Here is a 20,341-nt window from a genome sequence, read left to right on the forward strand (position 1 = left end):
GGGTGGCTCCTGTGCTGAGGCTGACAGAGCAGGAGCTTGACAGAGCCAGCTGGCCCCCGAAGTGTGGAGAGGCTTCGGGGTCCTGAGGGTGTCACCTGCTCCCCAGAGCCACCCCTGGCCCCATGTGGAGGGAAGGGAGGCCTCTGGCATTGGACTTTGACGCAGCTGCCAGGCTGCACGGGGAAGTTGTGTTTTGGGTAAATTTCTGGAGATCAGCCCCGGGTGATGGAGCAAAAGCCAGTCGCTTGTGTAGTCAGGTCGCCAGCCAGGGCGATGGGACGTGGGGTGAGGTGAGCAGCGCTCGGAGATGACTTCGTAAGGGCAGGGTCTTTCAGATCAGAGCCCGGCTGTGGGGCCGTGGTGACCTCCAGGGCACTGGCCACCGGCCTGCGGGACAGCCGTGGAGACGGGGCTGTGGGGCTGGCATGGTGGTGTCAGGCCTGCCAGGGTCCCGCTGCGCCCTCTGCTGCGGCCGGGGAGGGCGTCAGAGACAAAGCAGGGCATCGGCTGTGACTGCAGAGGGCCTGGGGTCCCCACCTGGGCCTGGACCCTCTGGGGCGGCTGGGGCCCTGCCCTCTTCCTACAGTCACTCCAGGGCACGGCTGTGAGGCCACCCGTCGTCCCCTCCTGCTGGATGGTGACCCAGGTTTGGGTCATATCCACTCTGTCACCTGAGTCTAGAACAGTTCCCAGGGGCTCTCACCACCTGAGTCCCCTTCAAGGACAGGCAGGAGGAAGGGGCCCGTGACTCTGCTCCCACCCTAGCCAGGGCCCTTGGGGCCCTCAACACCTCTGAGCCTGGCCTGGGTGTGTGGGAATGAGGGGATGTGAGGTGAGCTGGCATCTGTGTGTGGAGTCACCGCCCCACCTCTCACCCTCCGACTCTCCCCTTCCCTTGATGAGGCTCTGGTCCTGCCCACAGCACTTGGATTTGCCACCTTCCCCCCAAACCCTCAGGGCTTCCCCACCCATCTCACCTCCTACCCTAGCTCACCTCATCCTTCCCCAAACCTCCATCTCTCCTGGGCAGGACCTTCCTGGCTGGCTGCTTAGTGAGGCTGAGGCCCAGGGCAGTTCCCCTCGGTGCCCTTGGGGTAGGTCGTCTGGGACCTGGGGTGTCGGTGGGGTGGGGCCCCTAGCGGGCAGTGCGGCCAGTTCTTCTGCAGTGCAGACCTGCTGTGTCCTCTGGGTGGGGAGACTAAGATGGAAGGTCCAGGGCACCCTTGGGTCCCCCCATCTGCCTGGCACAGGGTGGCGTGTGTGTGCTGGGAGTGAGCTCACAGCCCGGACCCCAGAGCTTGTCCCCAAGGGTGTATTTTCCCTGGGAGTGTCTGTGTGTCTCTTGGGATGGTGGCCAGGACCCTCACTGGGGACATCTGGGTCCCTTGGTTGGCCCTGTGGGGTCTCCTCGCTGAGGCCGGGGGCAGCCTGGGGTGCCGGCCTGCTGCCTTGGTGGATGCACGGCCCCGGGGATGGAGAGAAGCTGCTGTTGAAGCTGCAGGCAGTGCTGGTGGGGTGGGGACTGCTCAACTGTGCCCCCCACGGAGGGCCTGGGCTTGGTCCTTCCTCAACCGGCCACAGGCAGGTGGTCCCGGGGCCCTCTGGAGGGACCTTAGCACTATGGGCAGGTAGGCGGGGACTTGGGGGGCTGCAGCACAGCACAGCCCCTGGGTCTCTGGAGCCTGTTTTGGGCACCCACCTCAGTGTCAGCCTCTGCAGGATCCTCTAGATTGGGCTAGGCCATGTCTGGGCAGAGCTGGTAGGAGGGCTGGGGTTGTGCCTGGGCCCCTGGGGCAATTCCCTTCCTGCACTGGGGGCCTGGGAGGCCACTCCTCTGTCCCCAGGCTGGGATGCTCCAAACAGGCCCTCCCTGCCCCTAGCCCCCAGCCCTGCAGCCTCAGCCCACCCCCAGCCTGCCCCCTCTCCTGGGGCCTTCCCCACTGCAGGGCTTCTGTCCCTGTGGAGGGCTCCTGAGGGGAAGGGGCTGAGGTGAGGCAGGGTGGGGATGTGGGGATGAGAGGGATGGCTTCCCCACCCTTCCCTGGGCATCCACCCCTGTATCTTCTCCTAAATACGCCTCCATCCTTTCCCAGGCTCCCTCTGCCCCTTGAGGACCAGCCTCACCGCTGCTCCCTCTGGCTCTACCCAGAGCCTCTGAAGACCCAGGGAGGAGGGTATGGCCTGGCTGGGAGCCTCCCTGGCAGTCTGGGGTGGCAGTCTGTGTGCTATGGCCTCAGGGCCAGCCATTCCCCATCAGTCACAGGGCCCGTTCTTGTCCAACCTCTTGTCCCTTGTCATGGGTGCCCAGTCCAGCTGAGAGCCCTGGGCCTCCCTCTGCTGAGAGCTCGTCTGCCCAGGAACTCCCCAGGCCCAGACAGCAGTGGTGGCTGAGGTGCTGGCCCTCGCCAGGTGGCACTCCCCAGGAGAGGGGCCTGTCTGTCCTTTGCTGCAGCGGTGGGAGCACCTCATTCTCACGTTGGCTGCTCCGTGTGCAGCTCAGCCAGTGCCCTGGGGAGGAGGGGCAGATGCCAGGGCCATGGGTGACCGCTGGAGGGGACTGTCACTGTTCCAGCCCTGCAGATGGGATGCCCCCAGCAAGAGCAGCAATTTCATCTTTCTTCCTGGTTGGCCTTTGGGAGGAGGGAGGGAGGTCTGCCTTGAAGAGCCTGAGCCCCATGCCAGCCCCGTAGCCTCCCAATGCTTGGCCTGGCCTGGTGGATGCAGACATGGACCCCTCTGATCCAGAAAAACCCAGGTGCTGGGCAGGCATGCTCTTGGTCCTCTGACAGGTGGATTGACCAATTCTTGGGTTCTGCTCTAGACTCAGGAGGTGAGGGCATGGGATCTGGGGAGGTGAGTTTCACTCAGGACAGCTGGTGTGAAGGCCCAGAGGGAGGAGTGAGCCAGGGGCCCGAGGCCCTGGGCTCAGGTGGGGAGTGTGCGAGTGAGGCCACACGCAGCAGGAAGTGTGACACGTGAGGACGGATGGGAGCTCCCGGGAACTGGGCAACGCCAAAGTTAGCCGTCTCCAAAAGTGATACCGCTATGGCAAACCCAGCCAATCGCAAGGAGAAATTCACAAGCCCACTATCCTAGGCAGAGGTCTCGGTCATGCTCTCTTAGTGGATAATCCTTCGAGTAGACTCAAAAGAAACAAGAAGAGGACAGGCGGTTTGATGGTGCTGGCTCCTGAGCTCGAGCGGAGGGGCATCTGCGGAATGGGCCTCACCCAGCCGGGAAGTCACATTAGCTTCAGGCACACATGGAGCCTGTAGGAAATGGACCATTAATAGGCCAGAAAGCAAACGCCGGTACATTTCAAATACTGTTGGATGGATCCTATTTTCTGACCACAACTCAGTAACAAAAAGCAAACAAAACCTCATGTGTTTAACAACTTCCAAAAAATATACTTCATGTAGTAACTCATGGGATATAGAAGAAATCAACAGAAATGAGAGGACCCAGAACTGGGTGATCGGCGTAGCCGTGCTTGTGCAGCGGGTCTCAAGTGGTGTGTAGAAGGGAATTTACAGCCCTCAATTTCTGTATTAGAAGAAATAAGAGTGAAAAATAGCTGAGCACAGTGGCTCATGCCTGTAATCCTAGCACTTTGGGAGGCTAATGGGGGGAGGATCGCTTGAGCTCAGGAGTTTGGGACCAGCCTGGGCAACACAGCAAGACCCCATCTCTACTAAAAATTAAAAAATTAATTGGGTGTGGTGGCTCATGCCTGTAGTCCCAGCTCCTTAGGAGGCTGAGGTGGGAGGATCGTTTGAGCCCTGGAAGCTGCAGTGAGCCATGATCACACCACTGCACTCCAGCCTGGATGACAGAGCGAGACCCTGTCTCAAAAACAAAACAAAACAAAACCCAGAAATGAATGAAACTGACAACAAAGCCAAAGCAGAGAAGACCCACGAGTTATTTGTTTGCTAGACTAAATAATTGGCACAAGTCTTTTAGCTTGAGGAAAGGGGAGACTGAGCAAATTGATACTACGAAGAATGAGAAGAGGCAGAACTAGAGACGCAGCAGCGATTGTAAAGATAGTGAGAGAATATGATGAATGACTTAGAGGAAATGGACAAATTCCTGAAACAAATATGGCCAAAAACTGACTCAAGAAGAAAGAGAACCTGTAAATAGTCCTGTAGCCACTTGCCAGAATGAACAAGTAGTTTAAATCTGCCTTCGAGAAAGCCCCAGCCCCAGATGATTTATTTTTTTCTTTTTGAGATGGAGTCTTGCTCTGTCACTCAGGCTGGGGTGCAGTGGTGCGATCTCTGCTCACTGCAGCCTCCGCTTCCTGGATTCCAGCAATCCTCCTGCCTCAACCTCCTGAGCAGCTGGGACTGCAGGCTTGTGCCACAATACCCAGCTAATTTTTTTTGTGTTTTTAGTAGAGACAGGGTTTTCACCATGCTGGCCAGGCTGGTCTTGAACTCCTGACCTCAGGTGACCCACCCGCCTCAGTCTCCCAAAGTGCTGGGATTACAGGAGTGAGCCACTGCGTCCGGCCCCCAGATGATTTTATAGGCAACCCTCCACAAAATGCTTAAGGGAGGAAATTCTGGCCTCTCAAAATTCCGTTGAGAAATGGAAAAAAAAAAAAGACCGTTTCCAAATTATGGCCCAGTCACCTATGATCATGATGTGAAACAGACAGGAACAGGGGAGGCAGCTGCTGGTTGGCGGCTGAACATGGTGGCCGAGGTGGTGCCCTGAGAGCCACATCAGACCTTGGGGCTGGCTCCACCCTCCCCTGCTTTCCCCTGTGTGTGTGGATGGGTGTGGAGGGGGCATGGGGGCAGGGATACAGCTCAGAGGGTAATGGGGCCCCCAGCAGAGACCTCTTCCCAACTGCCCACCCTGCCCTGTCCCCATCGGACCCCACACAGGGGAGTCCTGTTTGTATGTAGCAGCTCAGACACGTCCTGCCACACCCCAAGGGCAAGGTCACAGGCAGGCAGAGTCCACTGTACGCTCCACAACCCCCACACCCAGTGAAGAGGCCTGGTTCCCTCACCGGCTGCAAGCCCCTCACTCCCTCCACCACCCGCTACCCACTGCCAGAGAGCCCCTCCCTAGGTCCTGCCCTGCCCTGCCCGGCCCTGCCCTGCCCTGCCCTGCCCTGTGGTTTGGCCTTCGGCCCCTCCCGGTGTTTGGCTGGTCCTCCCGTGTGTCCCTGTAACCCCTGGAGTGCTCCCTGGCACGGCATCATTGCTCCAAATGGTGGGTTCTGCCTTGGTGTTGAACGGGAAGTGAGGCCCTGTAGCCAGAACCTCCCAGTCACACCCGTTTTCCTCTCTCTCTGCTGTTACGGATATAGATTTTTTTTTAAACCTCCTTAAGTTAATTCTGGTGATTTATATGGTGTTGGAGAATGGTCAGTTTTCTGAGGACTACGGAATGCACGAGCTGTCACTTTCAATCTCCTGGGCGGCTCTGACCCTCTCGTCCCGGGCTCCCTGGCTTCCCGCTCTGTTGATGAGGTGCTCGGAGCCTTGCTTAGTTTGTTTATTTATTTATTTTGGAGAACCGGCTCTTGGATTTACGGATGGGCTCTCCCATTCTTCTTGTTTCCAATTCATTAATTCCGGCTTTATCTCTGTCCCGCCCTTCCTGCCGCCCGAGGATCTGGTTTATGGATGTTTTTCCTCCTGTGTCGAGTGTTTTGTTCATTTATTTTCAGTCTCTCTTGCTCAGTAATAAAAGCATTTAAAGTTGTGAATTCTCCAGCAACTCCTCCTGAATCTGGCTTCGTGGACGTGCAGTTTCTCTTTCCATGTAATTATAAGATCGTCTCTCGTGGCCAATTGTATTTCCCGTCAGACCCAAGAGTTGTTGGAAGGGGATTTCTGAAGTTTCCCATCATCCGGCCACTTCTTTAGATCTTTGCACTAATTTCTAGGTGAATTGCATTGGTGTAAATTATGGTTTAAATAATGAAGCCTTAAGTGTTTCACCGTTTGGAATGTAGGGAGATGGAGCTCCTGTGTGTGAGCATGAATGCATGCCTGAGCCTGAGCATGTGTGTGCCTGTGGGGACATTAGGGAGATGGTGCTCGTGTGTGTGAGCATGAATGCATGCCTGAGCATGTGCATGCCTGTGGGGACATTAGGGAGATGGTGCTCGTGTGTGTGAGCATGAATGCATGCCTGAGCCTGAGCATGTGCGTGCCTGTGGGGACATTAGGGAGATGGAGCTCGTGTGTGTGAGCATGAATGCATGCCTGAGCATGTGCATGCCTGTGGGGACATTAGGGAGATGGAGCTCGTGTGTGTGAGCATGAATGCATGCCTGAGCCTGAGCATGTGTGTGCCTGTGGGGACATTAGGGAGATGGAGCTCGTGTGTGTGAGCATGAATGCATGCCTGAGCATGTGTGTGCCTGTGGGGACATTAGGGAGATGGAGCTCGTGTGTGTGAGCATGAATGCATGCCTGAGCATGTGTGTGCCTGTGGGGACATTAGGGAGATGGAGCTCGTGTGTGTGAGCATGAATGCATGCCTGAGCATGTGCATGCCTGTGGGGACATTAGGGAGATGGAGCTCGTGTGTGTGAGCATGAATGCATGCCTGAGCATGTGTGTGCCTGTGAGGACATTAGGGAGATGGTGCTCGTGTGTGTGAGCATGAATGCATGCCTGAGCATGTGCATGCCTGTGGGGACATTAGGGAGATGGAGCTCGTGTGTGTGAGCATGAATGCATGCCTGAGCCTGAGCATGTGTGTGCCTGTGGGGACATTAGGGAGATGGAGCTCGTGTGTGTGAGCATGAATGCATGCCTGAGCATGTGTGTGCCTGTGGGGACATTAGGGAGATGGAGCTCGTGTGTGTGAGCATGAATGCATGCCTGAGCCTGAGCATGTGCGTGCCTGTGGGGACATTAGGGAGATGGTGCTCGTGTGTGTTAGCATGAATGCATGCCTGAGCCTGAGCATGTGTGTGCCTGTGGGGACATTAGGGAGATGGTGCTCGTGTGTGTGAGCATGAATGCATGCCTGAGCATGTGTGTGCCTGTGGGGACATCCTGTATGTCTGTGCATGTGTGTGCATGTGCCTGCAGGTGTAACTACAGATGTGCCTGCATTGTCTGTATGGGGTCTGTGCATAAGTGTGCCCGTGTGTGTCCCCGGGTAACTGTATGTGCCCACAGGGTTTGCAGGTGGGTCTGTGTGCACGTGGGCATGTGTGACCTTGTACAACTGTAACCCACACATGTGTGAGCACTGTGTCATGTGAGCCTGTGTGGTGTGTGTACACAGAGGTGTGCAAATTGTGCCCACGTGCCTGTGCATGTGGGCGCATGTGTGTGTCCACGTGTGGAGCATTCTGTGGCTTCAGACGGCTGTCTAGTCAAGGATGGTAGTGAGAGGGCTCAGGCTTCGTTCTGAGGGTGCTGATTATAAAACCTCACAAACGGGTGTTGCTTTTATTATTTGTGACTTGTCTGTTGAGATGGTCGTGTGATATTTCTCCTGTCGTCTGTGGGTCCGTCTTCTTGGGCGGCCATAACAGAATTCGGCACACTGGGCTGTAACAGCAGACCCGTCTCTCCTCCCACTTCTGGAGGTTGGAGTAGGCGACGGAAGTGTTAGCAGGGCCACTTTCTCCCGGGGCCTCTCTCTGCGGCTCACAGGCGGCCACCATCTCCCCGTCTGTCCCTCTGTGTGTGTCTGTGTCCTCTTCTTCCGCTTCCTGTGAGGACGCAGGTTAGACTGGATTAGAACCCACTCATACGACCTCATTTAGCCCTGATGACCTCTGTAGAGAGCCCAGACTTTCTTTTTGAGATGTCGTCTTACCGCGTATCCCAGCTCAGAGTGCAGTGGCGTCGTGTCGGCTCACTGCGACCTCCACCTACCGGGCTCACCAATGCCTCAGCCTCCCGAGTAGCTGGAATCACAGGTGCCGTCACAATGCCCAGCAATTTTTTTTTTAAGACAGTTTTGCTCTTGTTGCCCGGGCTGGAGTGCAATGGCACAATCTTGGCTCACCGCAACCTCCACCTCCTGGGTTCAAGCGATTCTCCTGCCTCCGCCTCTCAAAGTAGCTGGGATTACAGCGAGTTGTAGCTGGGGTTGACAGAGACCTCTGCTTTGGACAGCAGGCCTGGGGCTGCCCTGGCTTGTCCACTGCTGCTCTCGGAGCTCCTGGGGCGAGGCGGCTGGGAAGCCCTGAGCGGGGTCTCCGCCTGCCTGAGCCCTGCTCCGAGCCGTGTGCATCTTTGCTGCAGGCCGAGGAGTCGGAGCCACCCTTTCCCCAGCCTTTCTCCTCTTAAGGGTTATAATAATTCATGGGAAACAGCCTTTTTATTGTTAGTATTAATACATTTATTATTAATTATTGTTAATCATTGCTAATTATGAATTATTTTTGAGACAGGATCTCTCCCCGTCACCAAGATTGGAGTGCAGTGGTGTGATCAGGCCTCACTGCAGCCTTGACCTCCAGGACTCAAATGATCCTCCTGCCTCAGCCTCCCAAAGTGCTGGGACTACAGGCCCGTGCCACGGCCCCCAGCCTCAACATAAAATGTAGCGTTCAGTTCACCGGCATTTAGTACATTCATAAGGTGGTGCAGACCCCACCTCTATCTGATTCCAAACCAATTTTTCCCCATCGCCCAAATCAGGCCCCTCCCTGTGAGTGGGCCCTCCCCACCCTGCCCTGCCCTGCCGGCCTCCCTCTGCTTGTCTCTCTGCAGCTGCACATTTCCTAGGTGTGGGATCATGCAGTGCGGGCCTTCTCTGTCTGCTTCCTCGGTGGTGTTGAAGGCAGGCTCCTGGCATGTCTTGGGAGTGGAAGTGAGGCTGACAGGAGTTGCTGAGCCTGCCTCGGAGCAGGACAGGCCGGCTAAGCGGGGCCCGCGGCGAGGGTTTCTCTAGACCCTGCTCTTGCCCACCTGTCCCCATACCCAGTCGTTATGTGTGATTCGTGGGTCAGGATCTGCACACGGCCACACCCAGACTCTCCGTCTCTGGAGAGTTTGACGGGAACTCCTGGGTGTGCATTCGTGTAGGCCTTGGCTGGGGCTCTTCTGGCTGCAGCCGCAGAGGTGACTGGTCTCCGCAGACATCATGCGTTTACAACACCGAGCTGGGCTCTGTCTCCCGGGTCACAGGTGGTGCAGAGGACAGGCTGTCTCAGGCCCCTGCAGCAAGAGGCCCCAGGGCCAGGCTTCCCTGCGCACCTGCCTCATGGGCAGCTCTGGGCAGCTCAGAAGGGATGACTGATACCCTGTGTGTGAGGAGTTGGTGCCCTCGTCCAGGACCCTTCCCCTCACCACCCCTGGCAGGCAGGCAGCCGGGTGAGGCATCCAGTGGGATCTCACCAAGGCCTCTCCGTGCTGGGTGGTGTATGTGGGGAGGAGGAGGATGGGAGCGCAGGAGGGAAGGCCCGGAGTGGGGAAGCTCCATCCTGCACCTGCTCCGGCCAGGGCCTGAGTAAACCTCGGCTTTGACCTGGGTGTCAGGCCCAGGCTGTCCCCCGCTTCCGGGACCACCTGCCTTTGGAGACTCAAATGACCCTCCTGCCTCAGCATCCTAAAGGGACCCCAGGCTGGGTCCCTCTTCCTAAGGGGCTGTGTCTGGGCCTGAGGGGCCTTCTCTGGGAGCCCCCCCATTGTACTCTTCACTGAAGCTGGGCACTCGTAAGGCTCTGCCTTAGCCCTGGGCATTTCCTGTCTGCTGAAGGCCCATGAGAGCGGCCATAGGCAGGATGCACGGGCCTCGGCCTTTCCTCCCCCGGGGTGAGGGTTGGGGGCAGAGCTGGTGGAGCCAGGCAAGGCTGTGGCCAGTGGCCCTCAGGACGGACGTGTCCCTCATTGCTCTCTTGCCAGGCCTCCAGGGCACAGTCCAGGCCCAGGACTGACTCAGGCCACCCTAGACTGGTACCGAGGCCGGAGGCTCCGCTTTCCCTGGCAGCCTGGCGAGGTGAGCTGCCTGGTGGTCCGGCCTGGCCTGAGGCTCTGCCCGCAGTTCCCCCGGAGGCCGCTGGGTGGCAGCAGAGATTGCCTCTCGGTGGTGGCCGCAGCCTCAGCCTTGCTCTGTGGGCCCCGGAGTGCAGACCCCCGGGTCTCGGGTGCAGTGAGGACGGGCTCCCTCCGCCATGGGTGCCGCCCGCTCCAGTCCCCAGGGACCCTGCTCCTTCCGCTTCCCAGCTGGACTGGGCGAGGTATCCGCCTGGAGGGGATCCAGGTGCTGCACATCCTGGGTGGCCGTGGTGGGACGAGAACGCCATGGCCCCGGCCCCCTGGAGACCACGCCATCACGGGGCACTGTCACGGACTGAAGGCACGCGGGCCCCAGGGGAGAATGGACTCACACTCCCGCGCTACAAGGCCAAGCCCCTTATCTTGGGCTGTGGTAGGGGACCCTGCAGTGGGTGAAGCCCTGGGAGTCTTAGTGCAGCTGTTCCCCTCCCCTGTGACACCCTCCATATCAGGTGCACCCCTCCCCCCATGCCACCCTCCCCAGTGTCACCCTCCCCACGCAGGTGTGCCCTTCCCCCCGTGCCATCCTCTCCACCCAGGTGTTCACCCTCCCCCATGTCACCCTCCTGTCCAGGTACTCGAGGGGTGTCTGTGGAATCCTCTACCCCTTATCGCCGAGTGCTGCAGTTGACAGGTGGACCCTGATGGGTGGGTGGGACCTGGCTGAGGGTGTCCAGCTCACAAACAGAGCCTGTCTCTCCCAGAGTCACTTGTGGTGGGTGGGAGGCTCACGGGAGCCCCAGGCCCCCTGCATGACCTCAGGAGGGGCTGCTGGCTGAGTGGAGACCCCCAGGTGGGGCTGCTGCTGGGACCAGCACCAGAGGGACAAGGGTGACGGAGGGAGGCAGTGGGACCATCTGGCCCTGGGTTCCTCCCTCCCTTCCCCTCCAGGCCTCAGCTGCAGCTCTTGGCCACTGGGCCCCCGTGTGGACACTGTCTCTGATCAGGCCCAGGTAGGATGGGAGGCCTCGGGCCACTGGGTGCCGCAGCTCTCCACCAGGCTGTGGGGAGCGGTCTGCCTGGAGGGGTGTGCAGAGGGGCTGTGGCTGGGTGGGCTCCAGGCATGGGGCTGGGTGTGTGTGGCACCTCAGGGTCCCTCTGTCTGAGGCTCCCGAGTGAGCAGCTCTGCAGTACTGGAGTGGCTGCGGTCAGTACGCGTTCTGGGAGGTGAGTGCATGGGTCACAGTTCATGGCTGGTCTGTCGCCCGAGGGTGTAAGCTGCTCAGGGGCACAGAAGCACCAGCCGAATGGCCGCTGTGGCCTCAGCAGGACCAGGCCCTGTCCGAGCAGTCTGGGTGGCTTGGAGTCAAAGGGTGGTGGTGGCACTCCCTCCTCCTGCTGGGGCGGGCCCTGAATGCCCAGTGCTGGGGCTGGTGGGGACCTGGGTGGCCCAGGGAGGCTGTGTGTCAGGCTGCAAGGGCGAGCTGGACGGCTTCCCGGGGGCCGACCTTCTGGGGCACCAGAGCGAAGCCCCACCCTTCTCCTGCCCTTTGTGCACTTGGCCACACTTGGTCCCGTGGCTCTGGCTGGCCTCACTGGGCCCATGGTGGTCACTGTGCCAAGCTTCAGTCTGTCCTGTCCCACAGCCCTTGCCCTCGGCAGCCTCCAGGCCAGGCCCCCATCCTCTTCACCTGGAGGCCTGGGGGACGGCTGGCCCCTTCCCACTTACAGGCCACTGAGCCTGTGACTGAGCTCTGGCCAGTGGGTAGGTTTGTGATGGAGACTCAGGGCTGTGTGTTGGCACTGCCAGGCTGAGTCCCTGGGCCCAGGGCATGGCCGTGGCGGAGAGTCTACACTGCCCTGGTCCTCCCCGGGTCCCCCACTGGGTCTTGTGATGCAAGTCTTCCTGTTCGGCTGTGAGTCTGGCGGCCTCTGGTCTGAGTCAGGCTCCCTGGCTCCGCTGTCTGGGTCAGCTGCTGCTCTGAGATGCTGTGGAAGGAGAGCCCGGCTGGGTGGCTCCTGACGGCCGCCGTCTGTTTCTGCCCCGTGCAGCTGCGGCCACCTGGGCTCCGTGGGCCTTGGTGCCTGGCTCGAGGTCAGTTCTGGCCTGACCCCTATCTCCTCCTTCTGGCCTCTGGCTTGCTCTGCTCCTGGCATGGGCAGAGCATAGGACACAGCTCTGTGCTCAGCACAACTCATGCCCCAGCAGGCATGGCTCAGAGCCTGGAGTTGGGGCAGGAAGAACACACCAGCCGCCTTCTGGAAGGCTCTGCGGGGTATCTTGTGTAGCGTTCTGACGGGTGGGCCCAGAGGAAGGAGTCGGGAGCCCAGATCCCACCCAATGAACCTGCCTCTGGGGTCCCTGGACAGCTCCTGGCTGCCCAGACATGACCCGTGGCGGCCAGGGTGGTGGCTTCAGCCTCCCTCAAGGCTCCACCTGGTGTGGCTCCTGACCACAGGGTGGGAACACGGGCCCTTCTGCTGCCTCTCAGGGCTTGGCCCTTGGGTCCTATAGTGATTCTTCCAGGAGGGCCTCCTGGGGGAGCCTGCAGTGCACCCGAGTGTCAGCATCTGGGACCGAATTCCAGGTGCCTTCTCGGCCAGACCTGCAGTGCAGCTGTGCCTGCTGTGGGGGGGTGGAGGTGGGCAGAGGAGGGGTGCGGGCTCCTGTGCCCTCACCTTGGTGAGTGTGGAGGGCTCTGTTATTGCCTTTGAGTATGTAAATGTCTCCCAGCGGGGCTGCGTGGGACTCTTCCACCAGGTTTTGCCTGGAATGGGGGCCCTGGGGGCCCTGCCCTGTCGCCCCTGCTGTCCTTCTGGCCCTTGCTCCTGTCTCTCTGGCTCCTGGATGACCTGTCAGCCTCTGCATTGTCACTTTGGGGTTTGGAGGGATCACAGCGCTTTCTGCCTGAGGCACCACTGCCCCCCTCAGAGCCTCAGTTTCTCCACTGTGAGGCAGGGGCACCTGTGTCTCCCTTGACGCAGAGCCTGACCTGGGGGCATCCCTAGTGAATCCCGCGCCCAGCCCCTGCCCCCCGCCTGCCTTGGGCCCTGCGGTGTCCTGGGCGGTGGACATGGCCACCATGTCACAGACATGATGAGGCCCAGGGGCCTGAGTCAGTGGCTGCCCACACTCATGCCACAGTGCCAGCCCTCCCTGATCCACTGAGCAAGGGGCTTTTCTGCAGCTGCGTGGCGGTCACTTGGCCAGGAGTGGTCTCTGCAGGCGACACAGCGGGAGCAGGACAGGCCACTCACAGCCAGCCAGGAACTGTGGGACGGAATCTCAGGCCTCATACCCGCCCCAGGCAGGCACGGCCCCTGGGCCCTCAGGTAAGCCCCAGGTCCCCGGGGAGACTTGGCCCCATCTCCTGGCCCGGGGGCTGTGCCCAGCCGGGCACCCACTTCTCCTCCCCGCCTGCCAGAGAGGGAGCCCATCAACGCCACCCTCCTCAACTTTTGTCTCCTCCCCAATTAATTAATTTAAATTGACCATTAAGTCAGCCGAGTTTTTGATTGATATTTTCATTAGCAGCCCTGTCCGACGCCCCGGGGATGTATGGTAACGTCCGACCTGCAGCGGCCGTACTCCTCCGCAGGCTGAGTTATGGCTGGCACCGCGCGGCTCCTGGGCTAATTTGAATTCAGATGAGCTGACGCCGTGTTCCCGAGCAGGCGGCTGGCCGCTGACGGATGGCACTTGGGTTACTGCAAGGTCACCGTGCAGCCGCCACCCACCGCAGGAGGGGCCAGCTAGGTGGCCGGGGAAGGTGGGCAGCTCCGAAGCAGGTGGCTGGGTGGGCTCCCAAGAACTGTCCAGCCGGTGGCCATCTGGTGGAAGCACGGGCGAGCCCTGGGGCCTGTGGCCAAGCCTCACAGCCACTGTCCCTGGGGGCTTGGAAATCCACCTCTGCTTGAGGCCACCACAGCCTCCTCTGCTGGGGCCACAGTGGGGGCAGGGCAGGGGCGGTGGCAGGAGCCTGGCCTCTTCGTGGGGAAGGCGCTGACCAGGACGGAGTGCTGCCTTTCACCCAGGGGGAGCTTGGGCCCGCCTCAGGATCCACCTGCAGCTGGACGTAGCCTCCTCTACAGCCGATGTCCCTGTCCTGGGGCCGGCACGCCAGGGCCCTGGCCATGGGCCGTCAGAGGGCTGGGCCTGCTGTACTCTCTGCTGTTCAGCATGGTCACTGGATGCTAGGCTGGTGGCCACAGCGGGAGGCATGAAGCTTCAGGCGCTGCTCTCAGCTGCGTGATGTGGGGGTGGCTTCTTCGCCTGTGCCTCGGTTTCCCTATGCACAAGACAGCGATTCCTTGGTGCCTCCACCTGTGGTTTAGGGAGGGACACGCAGGCCAGCCCAGGCAAATCGTGCAGTTTGTGCTGCGCACGTGCGTGTGGCCTCTCCTTCCCCCGGTGCTGCCCAGCCCCAGAGAGAGGCAGCAGGGTGGCTGCTGCTGGCCTCGGGCCTGGTGGGGGCTTCGGGAGACCCTTGGAGGGCTTGGAAATGTGGCCCCTGAGTGTGAGGGTGGCAGAGATGGCTGCAGGCAGGACTGGACTCCAGCCTGGGCCAAGCCGAACAGCTGCTGCTTCTGACCTCCCTACCCGCAGGAGCCAGCCCAGAGAGAGGCCTGCCCTCCCCTCGACCCCCAAACGGGCATGCAGGCCCAGAGACCCTGCCCCTCCACCCGTGTGTGTGTCTGAGGCCATTTAAAGTGGGCACTGGGGACCGGCTGTACTGCCGGCCATGGGGCAGAGGGGGTCCCTCGGCGCAGTGCCCTGGGGGGAGGGGAAGCCCAGTGGAAGAAGGTCATGGGAGAGGCTGTGGGGCGATGGCTGGGCTGGGAGCCGGAGGGCCACAACGGAGTCCCCAGGGCCACAATGGAGTCCTCAGGGAAGGTGCCTGCCCCAGCCAGATCCTTCAGCCTGGGGGCCTGTGCAGTGACTTTCAGGGAAGGAGCCACCTTTGTTCCGTCCGTGTTGTCACCCCACCGTGGGGGATGCGCGCTGAGGCTGGCGTCCTCACGGTGACGGCACCCCGACTGGCTAACTGATTGTGAACGGGGTTGGCGGGCTGAAAGTTCTGGAGGCTGGGAAGTCCCAGATTGTGGGGCTGCATCTGGTGAGGGCCCCTTGCTGTGCCATCAGGTGGCCCAGGGCAGAGGGGAAGGGGGAAGGCAAGAGAGCAGGTGGGGCTGGAACCGCCCTTGAATACGGCCCCACCCACGAGGCGGTGGCATCCATCCGTTCACGTTCACAAGTGCGGAGCCCTGAGACCCCAACACTTCCCAGGAGGTTCCCCACTTCCCGCACCACCACAGCGGGGATCAGGTTTCCAACACATGAGCCTCCGGAAACACGTTCACGCCACAGTGGGTGGGAGCCCCGTGGCAGCAGGGATACTCCCCACACAGTGCCAGGGATGGCATGGGGACAGATGTTCAGCATGCTGAGTGTGACCTGCTAGTTCCTGCAGACCCAGGCTGGGGTCTCAGAGCTGGAGAGGGCAGGGACCCTGTAACAGCCTTGGGTGCTGGGACCACCCCAGTCTGGTGGGAGGGGCTGGCGCTGCCTCAGCATCCTGGGCCAGGACTTGGTAGAGCTAATCCTGATCCCCTCACCATCTTCTCTCCCTGCTGTGCAGCCTGGTCCGCCCACCTCAAGCTGCCGGGCCCCACCTCCCAGTCTTACTGGCCGTGGAGTGTGGCCACGTGACTTTCTGTCTGATGAGATGTGAGTGACAGTGTTGGGCAGGACTTTCAGAAGACCCCTTAAAAGCAGCTGTCACCATGCCAGCTAATTTTTGTATTTATAGTAGAGGTGGGATTTCACCATGTTGGCCAGGCTGGTCTCAAACTCTTCACCTTGTGATCTGCTGGCCTCAGCCTCCCAAAGTGCTGGGATTACAGGCGTGAGCCACCGAACCTGGCTTAGATGACATTTTTTAAAGCATGGACTTGTTTTTCTTTCTTTCTTTCTTTTTTGAGACAGAATCTTGCTCTGTCACCCAGGCTGGAGTGCAGTGGCACAATCTCAGCTCACTGCAGCCTCTGCCTCCCAGGTTCAAGTGATTCTCCTGCCTCAGCCTCCCGAGTAGCTGGGATTCCAGGCACGCACCACACTCAGCTAGGTTTTGTATTTTCAGTAGAGGCAGGCTTTTGCCACATTGGCCAGGGTAGTCTCGAACTCCTGACCTCAGGTGACCCACCTGCCTTGGCCTCCCAAAGTGCTGGGAATCCAGGCATGAAGCACTGTGTCCAGCCAACTTGTTTTTTAATAAAGTGTAAGGAAATGTGGAGACCATGAGACGAGAGATGAAGAGATGAGAGCGTAGATGATCACAGGGCAGATGAGATGAGGCAGACGCAGGGGCCAGACGTGCGCAGGGCAGGCCTGGGTGTTCGGGCCTGTGAGCTCCTGTTCCTGCCAGGGCACCGAGTGGCACAGATGCAGCTCTCATGCCCGGCAGAGCTCAGATCTGCAGTAATGACAGAGTGCGAGGCCAGTGCCTGGAGCGTGCGTCACAGATGCTGGACACGTGAGGCTGGGTGGTCTCAGGAGCCCCGGGTGGTGAAGGCCTGAGAAGCAGCTAATTGCAGGGTCTAGACGCACGGTCAGGCCGGAGCCCGGCGCAGGGGGGCGAGGCAGCTTGGAGGAGACTGCCGGTGTCCGCAGGTGCGGGAGGCTGGGAACAGGGCGGGAAGGCTGGCCAGCCTCGAAGTGGGCCAACCCCAGAGATGCTGAGCTGGGCACCGGAGGAAGCCCAGGCCCTGCCTGCCACACCCTCCCCTTGTGCCCCCAGCTGGCCCTGGCCTCTGCCCTCCGCCTTGCCTGCCCTGGTGAGGCTGGGTCAGTGGCCGCCCTGGTGGTGCCTCCATTTCCCTCTCCAGCTCCGTGTATGCTCAGCCCGGGGCAGGGGTGAGAGGCCATGAGGTGGGATCCTGCAGCCCAGCCTCTGCTGTGGCTACAAAGTTCAGTGACTCATTAGTGGCCTGCTTTGCTGGGAAGGCGTCGGAGCTCAGGGAGGATGGGGTGAGCAGTGGGGCCCCCGGGCCTGCCTGTCTTTGACGCCAGGAGGAAGAGAGCTCAGGCCGTGAGGTGGGCGGCTCTGGCATGGGTGCTCAGTGGACCCCCAGCTCTCAGCTGCAGGTGCCTCTGTGGCATCCCCTCCCCCTCTGGCTTGCAGTGTGGAGCAGCGTTGCTGGGTTTTGGGTACAGGTTCATGTGTTTCCGTGCTGTGTTCACTGAGGTGAGCTGTGGCTGCTGCAGATAAACCCTGAGCCCTCGGGAGCCCATGGACGCCTCAGCCCAGCCCAGTGAGAGGGTTGTGGGCTGGGGGCAGGGAGTTGGGGCTGGCTCATCCTGTGTGGTGGCAGTGTTCCCTTTTGGGGTGGTGCTGGAATTGCACACACAGGCCCTCGTGGCTGGTTCTGTGGTTGGGTCCATTTTCCTGCCCACACCCCATGGCCTGGGAGGCTGGCAGCATGGAGTTGCTTCGGCCCGGGGGGAGGGGCGTCTTTGGTGGCCACAGCCACGAGCCCCAGTCCACCTCTCCGGCTGCCAAACAGCCTCCACTCCCATCTTCCTTCCCCAGGGGAGCCAGCCCAGAGCCGCCGTCCCCATGCGGCTCCCAGCCCACACTTCCAGGTGGGCACGGCAGGGCCAGGAGATCCTGGCCCCCCTCCCTGTTGGCATGTCCGGTGCTGTCTGAAGGGGACGAGGGGCCAGGCTGTGCTGCCAGCCCACTTCCCATGCAGGGACATTTGGGCCTGGAGCTGTGGTTAGGCCCCACCAGTTACTGGTGCTCCAGCCCGGGCCTAGTTTTCCTGGGATTCTGGCCGGCTCCTTGCCCATTCTCTCACCTGCCCACCCTCAGGCCATCCCCATTGAGGGTGGCCACCTGGAGGCCACAGCCTGGACGCACCCCCACCGTGATTGGCCTTCAGGCTCAAGGCTAGCCTTACTGTGTGTCTGCGAGGCAGCACCTGTCCTCTTCTTCCCCAAGAGGCAGCGCTCACCTGCCCCGTCTTCCTTCCAGGTTGCCTCACGGACTGTTTGCTGTGACGTAGCACAGCCCTCTGTCTTCCCACCTTCGGGGTGTCTCAGTTGTCTGCTCACTGGTTGGCTCCATGCCGAGCAGACTCGACGCACGTCAGTGCTGGCTGTGGTGGCACCATCGCAGTGACCTCCCTCTTGGTGAAGGGGGTTCTGCTGTTCCCAGGAAGCTGCTGACTGCTCCTGGGTGTGCCTGACATGCAGCTGCTCTCTTCGAGGGGTGGGCACGGGCACCCTCAGGCCTGAGGCTCTGCCGTCCTCACTGCTGAAAGAGAAGTGTCAACCCAGAATGCTATACCCAGTGAGAAGACTGTTCAGAAATGAAAGGGGCATCAAGACGTTCTCGGATGAAGGAAAACCAAGTGCGTTTGTCACTGGTGGACCTTCCCCAGAAGAGTGGCTAAGCAAGGTCTCGAGGCAGAAATGCAAACAATGGAAGAGAAAACCGTGGAACGTCGGTAAGGAAGAAAGAACACGCAGAATTAGGGGTGAATGTAACAGGTTTCCTTCTCCTTGCGAGTTTTCTAAATCAGGATACTGATTGATGTGATTCTCGATAAATGCAAAGATGTTTATGGCGTGTTGTAGATGGGAGAACTAAAGGACCCTAGGAGGGGAGGCTTCGACTCTCCCTTAAACTGGTGGAACGCCGACATCGGTGAACCGTCGTGAGCCACGTGTAAGTGACAACCTGGAGCAGCAACTGAAACAGGGTGTGAAGAGATACACTCAAAACACCACCAATAACCCAACAAACGATCCCACGCCATGAAGACACTCTCCTGTTTGCTGAAGCTAATTAAAATGGAGACTGAGTCTAAAAGATCCTGAGCAGACACATCCTCATAGGACTCATGAGTGATGGCAGTCTTGCTTCATTTGCAAATATAAGTGAAACTTTTTTTTTTTTTTGAGACGGAGTTTCACTCTGTCACCCAGGCTGGAGTGCAATGTCACGATCTTGGCTCACCACGACCTCTGCCTTGCAGGTTCAAGCAATTCTCCTGCCTCAGCCCACGCCCGGCTAAGGGGTTTCTCCATGTTGGTCAGGCTGGTTTTGAACTCCTGACCTCAGGTGATCCGCCTGCCTCGGCCTCCCAAAGAGCTGGGATTACAGGCAGGAGCCACTGTGCCCGGCTGAAACCTTTTTTTTTTAAATTTTAGGATGGAGTCTCAGTCTGTCATCTGAAGTGCGGTGGGGTATATGGCTGCGGTGCAGTGGCGTGATCTCGGCTCACCGCAACCTCTGCCTCCCGGGTTCAAGTGATTCTCCTGCCTCAGTCTCCTTGGTAGTGGGGACAACAGGCATGTGCCACCATACCTGGCTAATTTTTATGTTTTTTTTTTTTTTGTGGAGACGGGGTTTCAATGTGTTGGCAGGGCTGGTCTTGAACCCCTGCCTTCAAGTGATCCACCTGCCTCGGACTCCCAAAGCGCCGGGATTACAGGCATGAGCCACCACAACCCGCCCATAAGTGAAACTTAACTTGAGCCTACAGTGGGACAGAGCAGATCAGGGAACAGGGTGTCACCATCCACTTTGGTTTCCTTCTGCGCCCGTCTTCTCAAAGCCTCCACCTGCATTCCCTCCTCGGAGCTCTTGAACCTCTTCTGGTTTGCAGCTGCTCTATTCAAAGAATGTATTTGCTCAAATAAACTCTTTATAATTTCATTTTGCCTTTTAGGTTTGGGTCTGTGATCCACCTTGAATTAATCTTGGGGTGTGTTATGAAGCAGGAGTTGGGGCTCATTTCTTCCCACCTAGGTATGGAGTCGTCCCAACACCGTCTTTGAAGACTGTCCTTCCCCCGTTAAAGAGCATTGCTGTCTTCTCAAAAATGATTAGATTTTATTTTTGACACACAATCACACAGAAGTAGGTTTCTGGATTGTGTGTTTCGTTCTGCTGGTCCGTTGGTCTGTCTGCATCACACTCTTGATTACTGTAGTTTTATAGGAAGTCTTGGAGTCAGGTGGGGTTAGTGCTCCAACTTTTTTCCTCCCTTTCCGAAATGTTAGGCCGTTCTAGAATTTCTGCGTTTCTACATCTAGGAACCCAGCAAGTTTTTTTTTTTTTAAAAGGCTGTTGGTGGTTTGACTGGGATTGTGTTAAATCCATATGCTAATTTCGGGGAGGATTTCCATCTTAACGCCATTGAGTTTCTCAATCCACGAACGCGGTCCTCGTTCCCATTTCCCTGTCTTCTTGAATTCTCTCAATTATCAGCAGAGGGGTTTTGCACCTTTTTTTTGGAGGCAGAGTCTCACTCCGTTGCCCAGACTGGAGTGCAATGGTGCCATCTCAGCTCACTGCAACCTCCGCCTCCCGGGTTCAAGTGATTCTCCTGCC

The 20,341-nt window shown here is 59.2% G+C and overlaps 1 long non-coding RNA gene across 1 annotated transcript; it reads left to right on the plus strand.

Moving 5' to 3' along the window:
• Positions 1–10,888: 10,888 nt before the first annotated feature.
• On the plus strand, positions 10,889–19,663 carry LOC118152371 (uncharacterized). The gene is made up of 3 exons (XR_004741130.3): positions 10,889–10,954; positions 13,130–13,274; positions 17,975–19,663. It is a non-coding gene; the product is annotated as an uncharacterized LOC118152371 (long non-coding RNA).
• The last annotated feature ends 678 nt before the right edge of the window (positions 19,664–20,341 follow it).

This window comes from Callithrix jacchus, chromosome 3 (genome assembly GCF_049354715.1).
Source record: "Callithrix jacchus isolate 240 chromosome 3, calJac240_pri, whole genome shotgun sequence".
NCBI lineage: Eukaryota > Metazoa > Chordata > Mammalia > Primates > Cebidae > Callithrix > Callithrix jacchus.